Source organism: Gopherus flavomarginatus, chromosome 6, assembly GCF_025201925.1.
Source record: "Gopherus flavomarginatus isolate rGopFla2 chromosome 6, rGopFla2.mat.asm, whole genome shotgun sequence".
Taxonomy (NCBI): Eukaryota; Metazoa; Chordata; order Testudines; family Testudinidae; genus Gopherus; species Gopherus flavomarginatus.
In genome coordinates this window covers 37,295,172-37,308,995 of record NC_066622.1, presented here as the reverse complement: position 1 = coordinate 37,308,995, position 13,824 = coordinate 37,295,172, and the positions used below count along the sequence as shown (strand labels likewise).

Sequence of the window (13,824 nt, the reverse complement as noted above, 5' to 3'; positions counted from 1 at the left end):
ATGTAAAATACCCATAACTTAGTGCATTACTAAGTGCATGACAAAAAAATTCAGGGTACTAAGGCAATGCTTGAGTTGTTGGAATGATATCTATACACTGCTCATAGCTGCTTGTTAAAAAGAAAGGGAGCACAAAGTGGAGAACAGAACCTTTTCTTGCATAATCTCATTCTTCCTCCAAATTCATGGACTATATTAAGAAACCTGGGCTAGAGAAGCATCTGCAGAAGTTTCCTGAAAGCTCAAAGTCTTGTTTCTCTGTAGGCTTTCATTATTTAAGCAATAATCATGTGACATCAGTCAAAGAATTATCCACGAAAGCTAAAGTAGTCTCACTATCACAGATTTTTACTAGGAAGCTATCATAACCTAGTCCCAGATTTGGACCTTAGCGTCCAAAATATGGGGGTTAGCATGAAAACCTCCAAGCTTAGTTACCAGCTTGGACCTGGTAAAGCTGCCACCACCCAAAAAAATTAGAGTGTTTTGGGGCACTCTGGTCCCCCCCAAAAACCTTCCCTGGGGACCCCAAGACCCAAATTCCTTGAGTCTCACAACAAAGGGGAATAAACCATTTCCCTTCCCTTCTCCCTTCCATGTATTCCCTCCCTGGGTTCCTGGAGAGATACATAGAAGCAAACTCCGTGAATCTAAACAGAGGGATTCCACCCTCTCTATTTCCAGTCCTGGAAAACACAAGCACTTCCCTCTTCACCCAGAGGGTATGCAAAGTCAGGCTAGTAAATCTAACACACAGAGATTTCCCCCTGACTTCTTCCTCCCACCAATTCCCTGGTGAGCACAGACTCAATTCCCTGGTGTTCCCCACTAAAGAAAAACTCTAACAGGTCTTAAAAAGAAAGCTTTATATAAAAAGAAAGAAAAAATATATAAAAATGGTCTCTCTGTATTAAGGTGACAAATACAGGGTCAATTGCTTAAAAGAAATATGAATAAACAGCCTTATTCAAAAGAATACAATTTAACACATTCCAGCAACTATACCATGTAAATACAAAAGAAAAAAACAATAACCCCTATTCTATTATGATCTCTGTACTCACAACTTGGAAACAGAAGATTAGAAAGCAGGAAACAGAAATCCTCCCATAGCCGAGAGAGAGACAGGCAGAAGACCAAGAACAAAAGGACTCACACACAAACTTCCCTCCACCTAGATTTGAAAAAGTCTGGTTTCCTGATTGGTCCTCTGGTCAGGTGCTTCAGGTTACCTCTTTCCAGGTGTAAGAGACATTAACCCTTAGCTATCTGTTTATGACAGAAGCACCCAAAAATGCACTCCATTCAGCTAGCGCTTGTGGTCTCTAAACTGCTAGAGCAAGCTTGTGTAGATGATGATCCTTCCCTCCCAAAGAACAGCCAGGTGAAGGGCATTCCAATTCCAAAATAAAGAAAAAAAACGTCTATGATACTGACCATAACTACTGCCAAAAAAGGTCAGACATTACTGAGGAAAGATTAAAGTAACATGGAAACCAGGCACAGCTTTAATACCCTCAAACGGCCAGCACCCATGCTGCAGATTAAAAGACTCATTAAAAAAAAATAAAAAAGCAAGCCAGTAACATATACAGAATATTGATACATGGACATCAGAACCTAAATGTTATTAAAGGGGAGGGAAATGCAACTTGGAAAACTATGTTGAAAATTAATGCATACATTTTGTTAAAATGTTTCAGATGACAAAGAAAAAGAGGAGGAGGTTACTCACCTGTACAATAACTGACGTTCGAGAGGTGTCCCTGTGGGTGCTTCACTGTAGGTGTCGGCGCACCCCTGTGCCGTTGTTTGGAGATTTTTACAGCAGTACCCGTATTGGCTGCGCTTGTGCAGAACCTGCCTCACATACCAGTCTTGTCTTAATAGTGCGCATGCATGGCCGAGCTCCTCAGTTACTTCTCTACAATGGAGGCCGCCCCAGCTCCAAAGTAGAGGGAAGGACGGTGAGGAGTGGAGCACTCACAGGGACACTCATCTCAAAGAAAGTCAGTTACTGCACAGGTGAGTAACCGCTGCTTCTTCTTGAGAGAGAGAGAGAGAGAGAGAGAGGTGCCTGTGGGTGTTCCACTCCAGGTGACTGAAAAGCAGTGTACCTCAAGGAGGTAGAGACTTCAGATCTGGAAGAAATGCAGCAGATAGAACAGCTCTGCCCACACACTTATTGGTGATGGGTCCCTGTGTAAGAACATTATGTTTTGCAAACGTATTTTCAAAAGCCCAAATGGCAGCTCTGGAAATGTCCTTAAGGGGGACGTTATGAAGAAAGGCCACCGAGGCTGCCATGGATCTGGTGGAGTGAGTCCTGATAAAAGTAGGAGGAGTCGTCACATTCCGTAATTGATAAAAGACAAATGCAACTCGAGATCCAGTTGGAAAGTCTGTGGTTAGAGATAAATGAGCCTCTAGAATGTTCTTCAGTGGGGACGTGTAGCTTGTCGGAATGCCTAAAGGTTTTAGTCCTGTGATAGTAGAAGGACAAAGCTTTGTGCACGTCCAAAATGTGCATCATAGATTCAAAGGAAATTTACATGTGGTTTTGGAAAAGGCAGGGCGATGGATAGGTTCATTGATGTGGAAGGATGAGGGCACCTTCGGTAGAATTTCTAGGAGCAAGTATAGGATGACTCTGTACTTAAAAAATATGGTGTATAGTGGATCTGCCATGTGTGCTGCAGTTTCTCCTGCGCATCTTGCAGAGGCAATTGCTACCAGAAATGCAGTGTTCATAGACAAATGTAGGAGGGAACACGTGGCTAATGGTTCAAATGGTTTTTGAGTTAGGCATGTTAAGACTAAGAAACGGTCTCAAGATGGATTAGGTGGTTTGATGTCTGAGTATAGAGTTTGGAGTCCCTTAAGGAATCGCTTAGTAATGGGGTGAGCAAAGATAGTCCTATCGTCGATGGCATCATGGAATATGGTAATTGTGGCCAAGTGGACTTTGATGGAACTCAGGGAGAGTCTGTTAGAGATTAAACTCTCTGGATAGTCGAGGATTAGTGGGAGAGGCGTGGAAAAAAGGAGTGGTTTTTGTGACAGCCCACCAGTGTGTAAATCATGTCAGTTATGAAGGCAAGTGGTGCATGTAGAATTTGTTGTACTATGAAGGAGTACATTTCAAACCTGCTCCATGGTTAAATTGGGGTGGAGTAATAGGCCATGTTGTTGGGACAAGAGATTCAGGTGGAGGGTAGTGGGATGGGTGCGGAAAGCGACATCTTGGTAAGGAAAGGGAACCGTGCCTTTCTGGGCCATGTGGGGCTATCACGACTCTGGCTTGGTTTGTTCATATTTTTTTAATCAATAATTTGTGTAGAGTGGTATCAGAGAAATGCATACATTAGGTCAGTGTTCCATGGGAACGTGAATGCATCCCCTGGGGAGTGTTTGCCTAGTCCTGCTCTAGAACAAAATCTTGGGAATTTCTTGTTTGCTGCAGTTGCAAAAAGGTCGGTGGTTGAGTATCCCCAGTGTGTGGAATATGTCCAGTACTAGATCCTCATTTAGTTTCCATTTGTGGTCTATGGGAAATCTTCTGCTGAAGTCGTCACAGTGGTATTGAGAGAGTCAGGTGAGTATGCAGCTGATATTCAGACATTGTGTCTGAGACACCAGTTCCATCGTTTCTGTACAAAGAGTAGGATCACAACCCTTCCCCCCCTTTGCCTGGTTACATAGAACATGCAGGTAACGTTATCGGTCATTAGCCTGACATGTTGGTTTTGTATGAAGGGGAGAAATTGAAGGCAGGCATTATCTATGGCTCAGAGTTCTAGATGTTGATGTGAAGGGACATCTCGGCCAGAGACGAAAGCCCCTGGTTAATGTGTTGGGGCATGTGTACTCCCTCTCCCGTAAGGGATGCATCTGTAGTTATGACAACCAACAGGACATCCTGTAGAAAGGGGACCCCTGAGGAAAGGTTGTGAGGCAATGTTCACCACTGGAGGGAGTCTCTGACTCTGGGAGATATGTATAAAAGTTTGTTCAGACCATGGATATTCTGTCTGTAGACAATGGAATCCAGCTTTGGAAACACCTCATGAAGAGGCGAGAATTCCTGACTACAAAAGCGCAAGAGGCCATGTCATCAACAGATAGTTAAGGGTTAATGTCTCTTTTACCTGTAAAGGGTTAAGAAGCTCAGTAAACCTGGCTGACACCTGACCAGAGGACCAACAGAGGGACAAGATACTTTCAAATCTTGGTGGAGGGAAGTTTTTGTTTGTGCTTTTTGTTTTGGATGTTGTTCGCTCTTAGGACTAAGAGGGACCAGACGTCAATCCAGGCTCTCCAAATCTTTCTAACCCAGTCTCTCATGTTTCAAAATTGTAAGTAACAGCCAGGGAAGCCGGATTAGTTTTATTTTTGTTTTCTCAACTTGTAAATGTCCTTTTTTTGCTGAGAGGATTTTACCTGTTTGCTGTAACTTTGAACCTAAAGGGGGTTCCTCTGGGGCTATACGAATTTGATTACCCTGTAAAGTATTTTCCATCCTGATTTTACAGAGATGATTTTTACCTTTCTTCTTTAATTAAAAGCTCTCTTTTTAAGAGCCTGATTGATTTTTCCTTGTTTTAAGATCCAAGGGGTTTGGACCTGTGTTCACCAGGGAACTGGTGAAGTCCCTCAAGGCCACCCAGGGAGAGGAGAGTTTTGGGGGGACAGGAAGTGCTCCAGACACTGACTTCTGGATGGTGGCAGTGTACCAGATCTAAGCTAGTAATTAAGCTTAGACGTGTCCATGCAGGTCCCCACATTTGTACCCTAAAGTTCAGAGTGGGGAAGGAACCTTGACAGGCTATGTGGCCTCAGAGTTTAGGAAAGCTCATGCAGCCACTTGTGGACTGTTGCACAGCTTGGGAACGAAAAGGTTGATGGTGTTAAAAAGGTGGAGTAGGAGAGGTGCTATTCTTTTGTGTGCATTGAAATGTGCTCCTATGAACTCCAGCTGTTGGAGTGAGTGAAGATATTCTTTGCTCATTTACAGGCCAAGAGCATGGAAACATTGGACACTCTGTTGTGTGGAGTGAATGGCTTCCTGAAGGGTCCTGGCTTTGAAAAGGCAATTGTCGAGGTAAGTAAAAATTACGATTCCCTGCCCTCTGAGATGAGCTGTTATGACCGTGAGGATTTTGGAAAAAGACACGAGAGGCCAAAAGGTAGGACCCTGTATTGCTAGTGTTGTGAGCCCAGAACAAACCAAATAAAAATGTCTGTGGGCAGGATGTATGGTCATAGAAACATAAGCATCCTGCAAGTCGAGGGCTGAAAACCCAGTCTCCCTGCTCCACTGCTAGAAATATGGTTGCAAGAGTCACCATTTTGTATTTTTTTATTGAGGCACTTGAAGTTGAGAATGGGTCTCAATCCCGCAGTTTCTTTTGTGTTAAAAAGTAATAGGAGTAGAACCCTTTTCCTCTGTGCTGGTCAGGCGTCCATGGACCCCATTATTGCCACTGACCGGGGAAGGCATAGGTGGTGCCATCCATGGGTTTGTATACCAGGGAGGGAGGGTTTTGATGAACGAAGACCTAGGGTGCTGGATGGTCGTTTGGCACCGATGTGCTCTGCACCATAGCGCTCAATGCATGCGCTGAAGTCGGAGGTGCCGGGGAGGTAAGTGTAGCCTGCGTCTGTTCTGGCAAGGTCATCTTTGCTGGCACAAAGTCCATTGCAGTACCGGACACTGCCATGACAGAGGCAGGCAACTGGAAGCCTGAAGCTGGCACCGAGAGTTTGCACGGTTGCCGCAGCCACAGGCAGGATTAGTGTGATGCTAGGGGAACAGGCCTATCAAAGGTGCTGAGCTTGGGGAGTTGGGAGAAGAGAGGAAGGTCTGCACAGAAGAAATAGACCTATCCAGCAACCTTTTTGCTTGCAATGTTTCCCTTCTGGGTGAGGGAGGCAGGTTTGCTTTTTGGGGGGGGGGGGAGGTCTTGTCCTTTTTGGAGGTGGGAGGGCTGCAGTTCACTGAGAAGCCCATACCTAGGTCAGAAGCAGGTCCAAGAGACTTCTGCATAAGAATAATTTTCAGTCAGAGTTCTCTGTCTTTACGTACCCTGGATTTTAATTTGGAACAATAGGCACAGTTTTGAGGAATGTGGGACTCCCCTAAGCATCTTATACTCTCGAAGTGACCCACCAAGATAGGGATGGCGTCCCTGCAGGTAGCACACGGCTTAAATCCTGGGGAGCCCGGCCTATTAGCATCAGCTGGAGGCTGAGAGGAAAAAGCTGGAATGAATGTTTTTAGTTTATTTATTTATTTTTAAAGGGATGAACTTATCTAGTAACTAGAGTGCTAAACTAAGGGAAAAAAGGATGTAGAATGGGTAAGAGAAAAAGTTTTAATGAGTCTGCTGTAGGTCTGACTCCAGCCAGGGATGGTAGAGAAAGAACTGAGGAGCTCGGCCATGCATGCGCACTATTAACCAAGACTGGTATGTGAGGCAGGCTCTGTGCATGCGCAGCTGATACGGGTACTGTTGTAAAAATCTCTGAACGGCGCAGGGGCGCACTGACACCTACAGTGGAGCATCCACAGGGACACCTCTCGAAGAAGAACATTTGTGCTTGGCAAACAAAGTAAGTAAAGGTCACATCTCATCAAGCTGAAACCATTACAATTTCAGGATTCTGAAGGCTACACTAAATATATCCAGGAATAAGGTGGTCTGGATTTTAACTTCATGTTTCCATTTCTCCAGATTTCATTATTGCACTAAAATTGAAACATTTAGCCTACAGGGATGATAATCCTGCAGTTTTGCAGAAAAGTCCCTCAGAAAATGCTTTAATGTATTTCTTTGGACTTCTACATTCAAACATTAAGTTTGCAGCAAGTTGGGGTGTGAATCTACCCTACACTAGCCTGCCGTGGACTGACGGCCTGTCTAGACTAGCACTTTTGTCAGTATAACTGATGTTGCTCAGGGGTGTGAAAAAACCTGAGTGACATAAATGACATGGACAGACATGCCAGTGTGGATAGCGCTATTTCAGTTAGAGACACTCTTCCACTGACATAGCTACTTCAGTTCATTGGAGGTGGTTTAATTAGGTCATCGAGAGAGCATGGTTCCTTCGTAATAGATAGACTCCATCAGATGGAAAGGGTGGGTTATGGAATGGATATGTGCAACACATTGGAGAACAGTTACAGAAAGATAGGCAACCATTTATGCTTCGGGTGCTGGCACATATCCATTCCATTGTAGGGGACTCACAAGCAGACAAATATGGTGGTGGGCTTAGAGACTACCTGAACAGTGACTGAAGGACAACCTGCCCCAAACTGGCAAATAGTATAATGAGAAGCAAAAGGGTTAACTGATGACCAAGTCACTGCTTTACAAATCTCTAATAGGCACTGGCACCAGGAGCCAAAACTCTAGCTGGCAGAGCTATATTAGACAAGTGATAAATGAATGCAGAGAGAGATCCAGGATGAGACTCTGAGTGGAAATTGGTTGGTCCTTAGTCTTGTCTACAACCACAGTAACTGTGTGGAGGATCTAAATGACTTAGTATACTCCAAGCAGAAAGCTAAACCCCTTCTCATAGCCAATGAGTGAAGGTTCTCCTCTTCTCTATGTGCAGAGGGTTTCAGGAATATCAGCAGCATGAAAATCAGACACTACCTTAATGATAAATTTTGGTTGAGAGGGAGATGAATTTTATAGAAAACCATATAGGGATGCTCTAACATTAGTGCTCTCAATTTGCCCACCCTTCTGGTTGAGATAGTGGCAACTACAAATTCTACTTTCATAGATCGGTGGAGCGGAGAGCAAGCTGCAAGAGCTTCAAATGGCAGTCCCATTAACTTTGCTAGGACAAAGTTCAGACCCCAAGGAGGGATAGGATCTTGCACATGTGGTTACAATGTGATCAAGCCTTTAGGAATCGGTAATGATGGCGTTGGAGAAAAGGGATCTACTATCCATCAAGGTATGGAAGACTGAGATACAGAGCTAGTCAACAAAAACTGATGTTTTAGGTATAGAAGGCAGTCTAGTATGAGGTCCAGGGGTGCATGTTTTTGGGATCTCTTTCTGCTGGGACTAAATGGAGAAGCACTTCCATTTAATCAGGTAAGTGCCTGTAGTTTAGGGTTACTACTATTCTGAAACACTTCCTGGACATCCCTAGAACAGGACTGTCAGGTGGTGGTCTCATAGGTTTGGATGGAGCAGGTAGCTATGGTCCTGAGAAATCACACCTGGATCCAGCAGGAGAAACTCAGTAGGGTCAAGTGCCAGTGCTGTTGGAGGCCAAGCTGGTGCTATGAGGATGAGACAAGCATGGTCTTGCTTGACTTTAAACAAGACTCTGGGCAGCAAGGGAACTGGAGGGAAGGCATACAGGAGGGGATCATTCCAAGGTAGCAGAAAAGCATCCGTCAATGAGCCTCGGTTGAGACCTCCTCAAGAACAAAATTAGTGGCATTTTCTGTTGCACTTTGTTGCAAACAGGTCCACTTGAGGAGTCCTCCAGAACTAAAAGATGGAGCAGGAGATGTCTAGGAGTAAAGATCACTTGTGGTATTGGAGAAGATCCTGCTCAGACAATCCACAAATGTGTCCTGCTTCCTAGAAAGGTAAGCAGCCCTGAGATTAACTGAACTGGTTATGCGAAAGTCCCAAAAGTGAATTGCCTCCTGGCACAACTGGGCTGACTGCACTCCTCCCTGTCTTATGCAAAACAGTCATCAAGTTACCTGTTCGAATTATGAAGTTATTTCCTACTACATGCAGGTGGAAAGATGAACAGGCTAGTTGCGTAGCTCTTAACTCCCTAATGTTTATATGAGCCATTAGACCCTGAGGCAACCAGAGACCCTAAGTCCGCAGGGACCCAATATGAGCCCCCAAAGCCGGGGGCTGATTAAAGTGAGGGTTGGTAGCAGAGAGATAAGGGGACCTCCTTCCCCAAAGACTTTCAGAGGGTCCAAAAATAAAACTGACACTCGAACCACCTTGTTCAAATGACAACAACTTGGGGCATACTTTGATGCCAGCAGCTTTCTGAGATGCAGTCTGGTGTGTTGAATCACATGGGCACACGCTTCCATGTGACCCAGCAGGCTGAGGCAGCGGTGGGTTGTGATGAGAGCATAGGCTTTCAGTCACACCACCAGGCCCTGCAGTGCTTTGAACCTGGATTTTGGAGTCTAAGGCTGCTCCAACAAACTCTCTTCTCTGTACTGGTGTTAGAATTGATTTCTCTTGATTATCTAGGCGCCCCTGTGCATTGAATGCAGACAGGACAGCAGATACACTGAACAACATTAGCAGCCACCATCACCAAGGAATCTGGAAGAAGGCGAGTACAAATTTCATATCCCTTACTGGGGACAAAGTACCTCCTTTCAGCTCACTTTGCTGTGGGAGCTAATGAGGATGGTAACTGCCAGAGCACCTTGATTTGCTCCATCATGGCTTCATTAAACTGGCAAAGGCAAGCTGTCAGGGCTGGCAATACCAGAATGTCCACCAACTTGTGGGAGCTTTCACCCCCTCTGCCTGAATGTCAGGAACAGAGGCCACCCTTCCCAACAGATTTTGATAAGCCCCATGGTTCTCTGGAGGTGGTGAATCGCTTGCTGCCTCAACAGCCTCATCTGGCAATGAGAAAGAGGACACCACAGGATTCTGAGGTAGAGGTTGCTCCAATACTTATGGTGGGGAAGCCGCCTGAGTGACTTCTGGCTGGCTGGCACTGTTCTTGGTACAGTGCCCAGAAAATGATGTCTGATGCTGATGCCACCCAAGCCGTTTCAATGACGAAAAATGAGACGTTGCAGGAAGGTCCTAGCAGGAGGAGGGATGCCTCATGGTCAGCCGCTAACATGGGCCTGGGACCCAACTTTGATGGGGCCATTACACCTTTGGAGGAGGAAAAGGCCAGTGCTGTGACTGTTGCATGACCCATGGTCCTCAAGTCTCTGATGGAGCGTATGTTCTCTGTTTTGGATGACAGAGGGATGCGCCTCTGAGTCTGAAGGGGAAGAATGCGAAACATCCAAAATTGGGGGGGGGAGTGTAGGAGGAGAGAAGGGGAGAGGGAGGCAGAACCAGTTGGCATCGGAGAAAGATACCCCAAGCGAAGGGATGGTGGTACTAGGGATATCGTTGGAGGCTTGCCCTTCAACTGTACCAGCCGTTGTGGCTGCCTGGGAGGTAATGGTACCGTGAGTTCCTGACACAGAGATAGGCACCACTGGCACGACTACAGACTGTAAACCTTCTTGTACCAACGGGGATACCATACTAAGAGGTTAAGCAGGTCCCTTTCAGCTGCATAGGCCTCCAGGATGGCTGGGGGCAGCAATGACTGATGGCTCTGCCACAGAGGCCTTTCAGGAGACACCCTTAATGGACCTAGCACAGGCTCCAGAGGAAACAATTCCTTCTGTGCTGAAGGGTGCTCCAAAGAGTGTCTGCCTCTACTAGGCTCTGGCACCAACAACCTCAAGCTAGATACTGAGCTTGAGGAGGGTTTAAGTCTTTTCTTCAGTACCAGTAAATGGGACTGAGGAGCTGCAGACATCACTGGCACACTCTGTGCCAAGGCTGACATACTTGTGGTGCAAACTGTGTGGATGATGGAGAAGGGAGGGAAGTGCTGCCTCCATGAGCAAACATCTGAGCCTCATTGCTCTATTTTTTTTTGATCAGGACTTAAATCTGACAAAATGTGACACCTGTCACTGATGTGGGATTCCCCCAAACACTTCAGGCAGGCCGGGTGTGGGTCACTAACCAGCATAGGTTAAACGCACATGCGGCAGGACTTAAAACTGAGCAAGGTCGGAGTGGTTCCACCCTCTTACACCAGCACACAGTGGCATGTGGAGACAGAGTGCTCGAGCTGCCAGGATGAGTACTGCTGAGGGATAAAGTTCTGATAACTGTGCATTAGGTGTGTATACACCTACAGTGAAATGGACATGTGCAAGCATTCAAAGAACATCATTTGTTTTTATAGTTAATACTTAAATGTAGGCTAAATATTGTTTTATGTGACAATTACATTCAGTTCAGAAATCTGACAAGTTGATGTTACTTGACAAAAAGGACAGTTTGAGAATGTCATGACTTTCTGCTTCATAAACACAAGAGGAAGGAATATTTTGCTAAAGAAGTTCAGGATAAGTTACAAAACTTTAAATAAGGTTTACCAAAACTCATCGGCAATGCTTGAAAGTTTTCTGTGACAAATTCACTGCCCTAGACATATATTTAACAAGGCAGGTAAGCAATGCATTTACTTACATCAGGCTTTATTTAATATTTCCATGGTAGTCCATGCAAATTATGCAGACAATCCATTATTTTTCACCTGTCTGTTCAGTTTGTGATCAACGTTTACAGTACTTTCCCCACTGAAATGAAACTAAGGTTTGTACTTTATCAGACATTCCTAAATATCTTTTTAAATATAGATGACTGTTAGCCTTTGTTCAGGATATCAATCTCATATTCAACCTTCATTTCAAGTGTAATTTAAAAACAAACAATTTTATTATGAGGTTGACGTTTGTTTTTCAGTCCCTCAAAAGTTCTAATTTCTTGATCACCTGTTCCAGCACAATCAATTTCCTTCAGCATTTCTTCTGTTCCCCTTAAACTGTCTCACTTTCTGGCATCTGAACTCTTAACTCCTTTATAAACTAAGTACAAGAATTCCATTACTTTGGTGGTATCTGTCCTCTTCTCTAAATAAATTACCCTTACGATCTCTTCAGAATCCCTCCTGTCTCCTTTATTGGTTTTGTGCTCCTTATGTACTTAAATGTCTGACTTACTTTAATCTCTTTTACAATCTTCTCATTCTCTACCTGTCCTTGTGCTTTCCACCCCATTCCTTCAAAACAACTTCATTTTCAGTCTTTGCTGTTCTCTTGTACCTGAAATTACTCCCTGCTTGGCTTCATTTAACCTTTTTCACTCTTCGCACTTTGTTAATCCACATGATTTACAGACTCTTGACATATTTTTGGCTGGTTGTTATGAAGTGCAGCCCTTGGGTATAGGCTACTTCATATATTCACTTTCCCATTTGCTTTATTGATTATCCCATGAAATCTCACGCAATATTTCTACCTTTTCGCCAAGAATTTTTCTGTTGACATCTAGCATCTTTATTTCTCCCCAGATGGGTTTCATTTAAACACTAACTACAAATATAACAAGATTACTTTCACTGGAGCTTAAACCTTATAGCTCTCATCACTGATCACATCCCATTTATCAAAATTCATGAACTGATTCTGATTCTAACCTTTCCTCTTCTATAGAAAGGCTTCTTCCTTTAAACATTAAGAAAGGAAGCAGCCTGTATCAGATTCATAGACTCTAGGACTGGAAGGGACCTCGAGAGGTCATCGAGTCCAGTCCCCTGCTCTCATGGCAGGACCAAATACTGCCTAGACCATCCCTGATAGACATTTATCTAACCTACTCTTAAATATCTCCAGAGATGGAGATTCCACAACCTCCCTAGGCAATTTATTCCAGTGTTTAACTATCCTGACAGTTAGGAACTTTTTCCTAATGTCCAACCTAAATCTCCCTTGCTGCAGTTTAAGCTCATTGCTTCTTGTTCTATCATTAGAGGCTAAAGTGAACAAGTTCTCCCTCCTCCTGATGACACCCTTTTAGATACCTGAAAACTGCTATCATGTCCCCTCAGTCTTTTCTTTTCCAAACTAAATAAACCCAATTCATGCTGACATAAATAATAATTGGAGACATACCTATCTCCCAGAACTGGAAGGGACCTTGAAAGGTCATTGAGTCCAGTCCCCTGCCTTCACTAGCAGGACCAAGCACTGATTTTTGCCCCAGATCCCTAAGTGGCCCCCTCAAGGACTGAACTCACAACCTTGGGTTTAGCAGGCCAATACTCAAACCACTGAGCTATCCCTCCTGCCCCTGCCCCTTAGTTTAGTGTTTACACTCAGTTCATGTTTGAGTATCTTAGTAGTGGTTCATTGCCTTTTATTTGAGTAGCATCTTTTTGTGATTAGCTAATGGGTAGCCCCCTTATGTCCTCCGGAATTTCCTACTATCCTCTTTTGCTCTCCCCACCTTCAACCTCCTCCTTTTCCCTTTTATATATTTTTCTCCTCCTTGCATCATCCTAATTTGTGTTTTTGTGGCATTTCCTCACTCTCCTTGTTCTCTACTCAGCTGACAGTTACATGATGCTTAGAGCAGGGAAGACTCCACTGGCAACTCCAAAGGTCTCGATCAGTACACTTTTGCAGCAATGCTAAGCATCAAAGTAATACAAAATACAGTTCTGTGCCTGTGGGCTGCTGCCCTGAACTTACATCCTTCTGCATGTGAGCTCTACCTATGGCAGGTTGGCTGCAAGAGTAGGGATAGGGACAGGCAAATTTCAAAGAGCCATTTACAGCTTCACTCACAGGTGCACATTCACATGAGGGGAGATAGCCGAGGTTGTTCAACTTTCTTCAATGCTGTACTGCCCACCCCAGGATGGGTAAAGTGAAAGTTGTTGAATTTACTAACAATTTTCTTTTCAAATTAACAGTTTTAGTTATCTTGGATGAAAAAAGTGAAGTACCATCTAACGAAACTCCAGGAGCAGAAGCTGCTCTGTTACATGCACTACTGCGGTGCTTAAGAAAAGGAATGCCTACGAAACAGAGAACATGACATACGAAACTGACTGCATACAAAAGATAAACAGAGTAATTCCATCCTCCAATCTTTTTCACATTTAGCAATCAGAGATTAACAAATATGTTTGTCCTTTTAGAGCAGG

General features: G+C 44.3%; 1 protein-coding gene and 2 long non-coding RNA genes across 9 annotated transcripts in view; 2 read left to right on the top strand and 1 right to left on the bottom strand.

Annotated features, from left to right (window-relative positions):
• LOC127053377 (uncharacterized) overlaps positions 1-13,824 on the top strand; it is a 155,866-nt gene that overhangs the window by 114,776 nt on the left and 27,266 nt on the right. The window lies entirely within an intron of this gene.
• Positions 1-13,824, bottom strand: part of ACAD9 (acyl-CoA dehydrogenase family member 9) — a 60,985-nt gene that overhangs the window by 23,859 nt on the left and 23,302 nt on the right. The gene's annotated exons all lie outside the window — the stretch shown is intronic.
• Positions 2,592-10,019, top strand: LOC127053371 (uncharacterized). Its single transcript, XR_007775013.1, has 3 exons — positions 2,592-5,101; positions 8,502-8,626; positions 9,267-10,019. It is a non-coding gene; the product is annotated as an uncharacterized LOC127053371 (long non-coding RNA).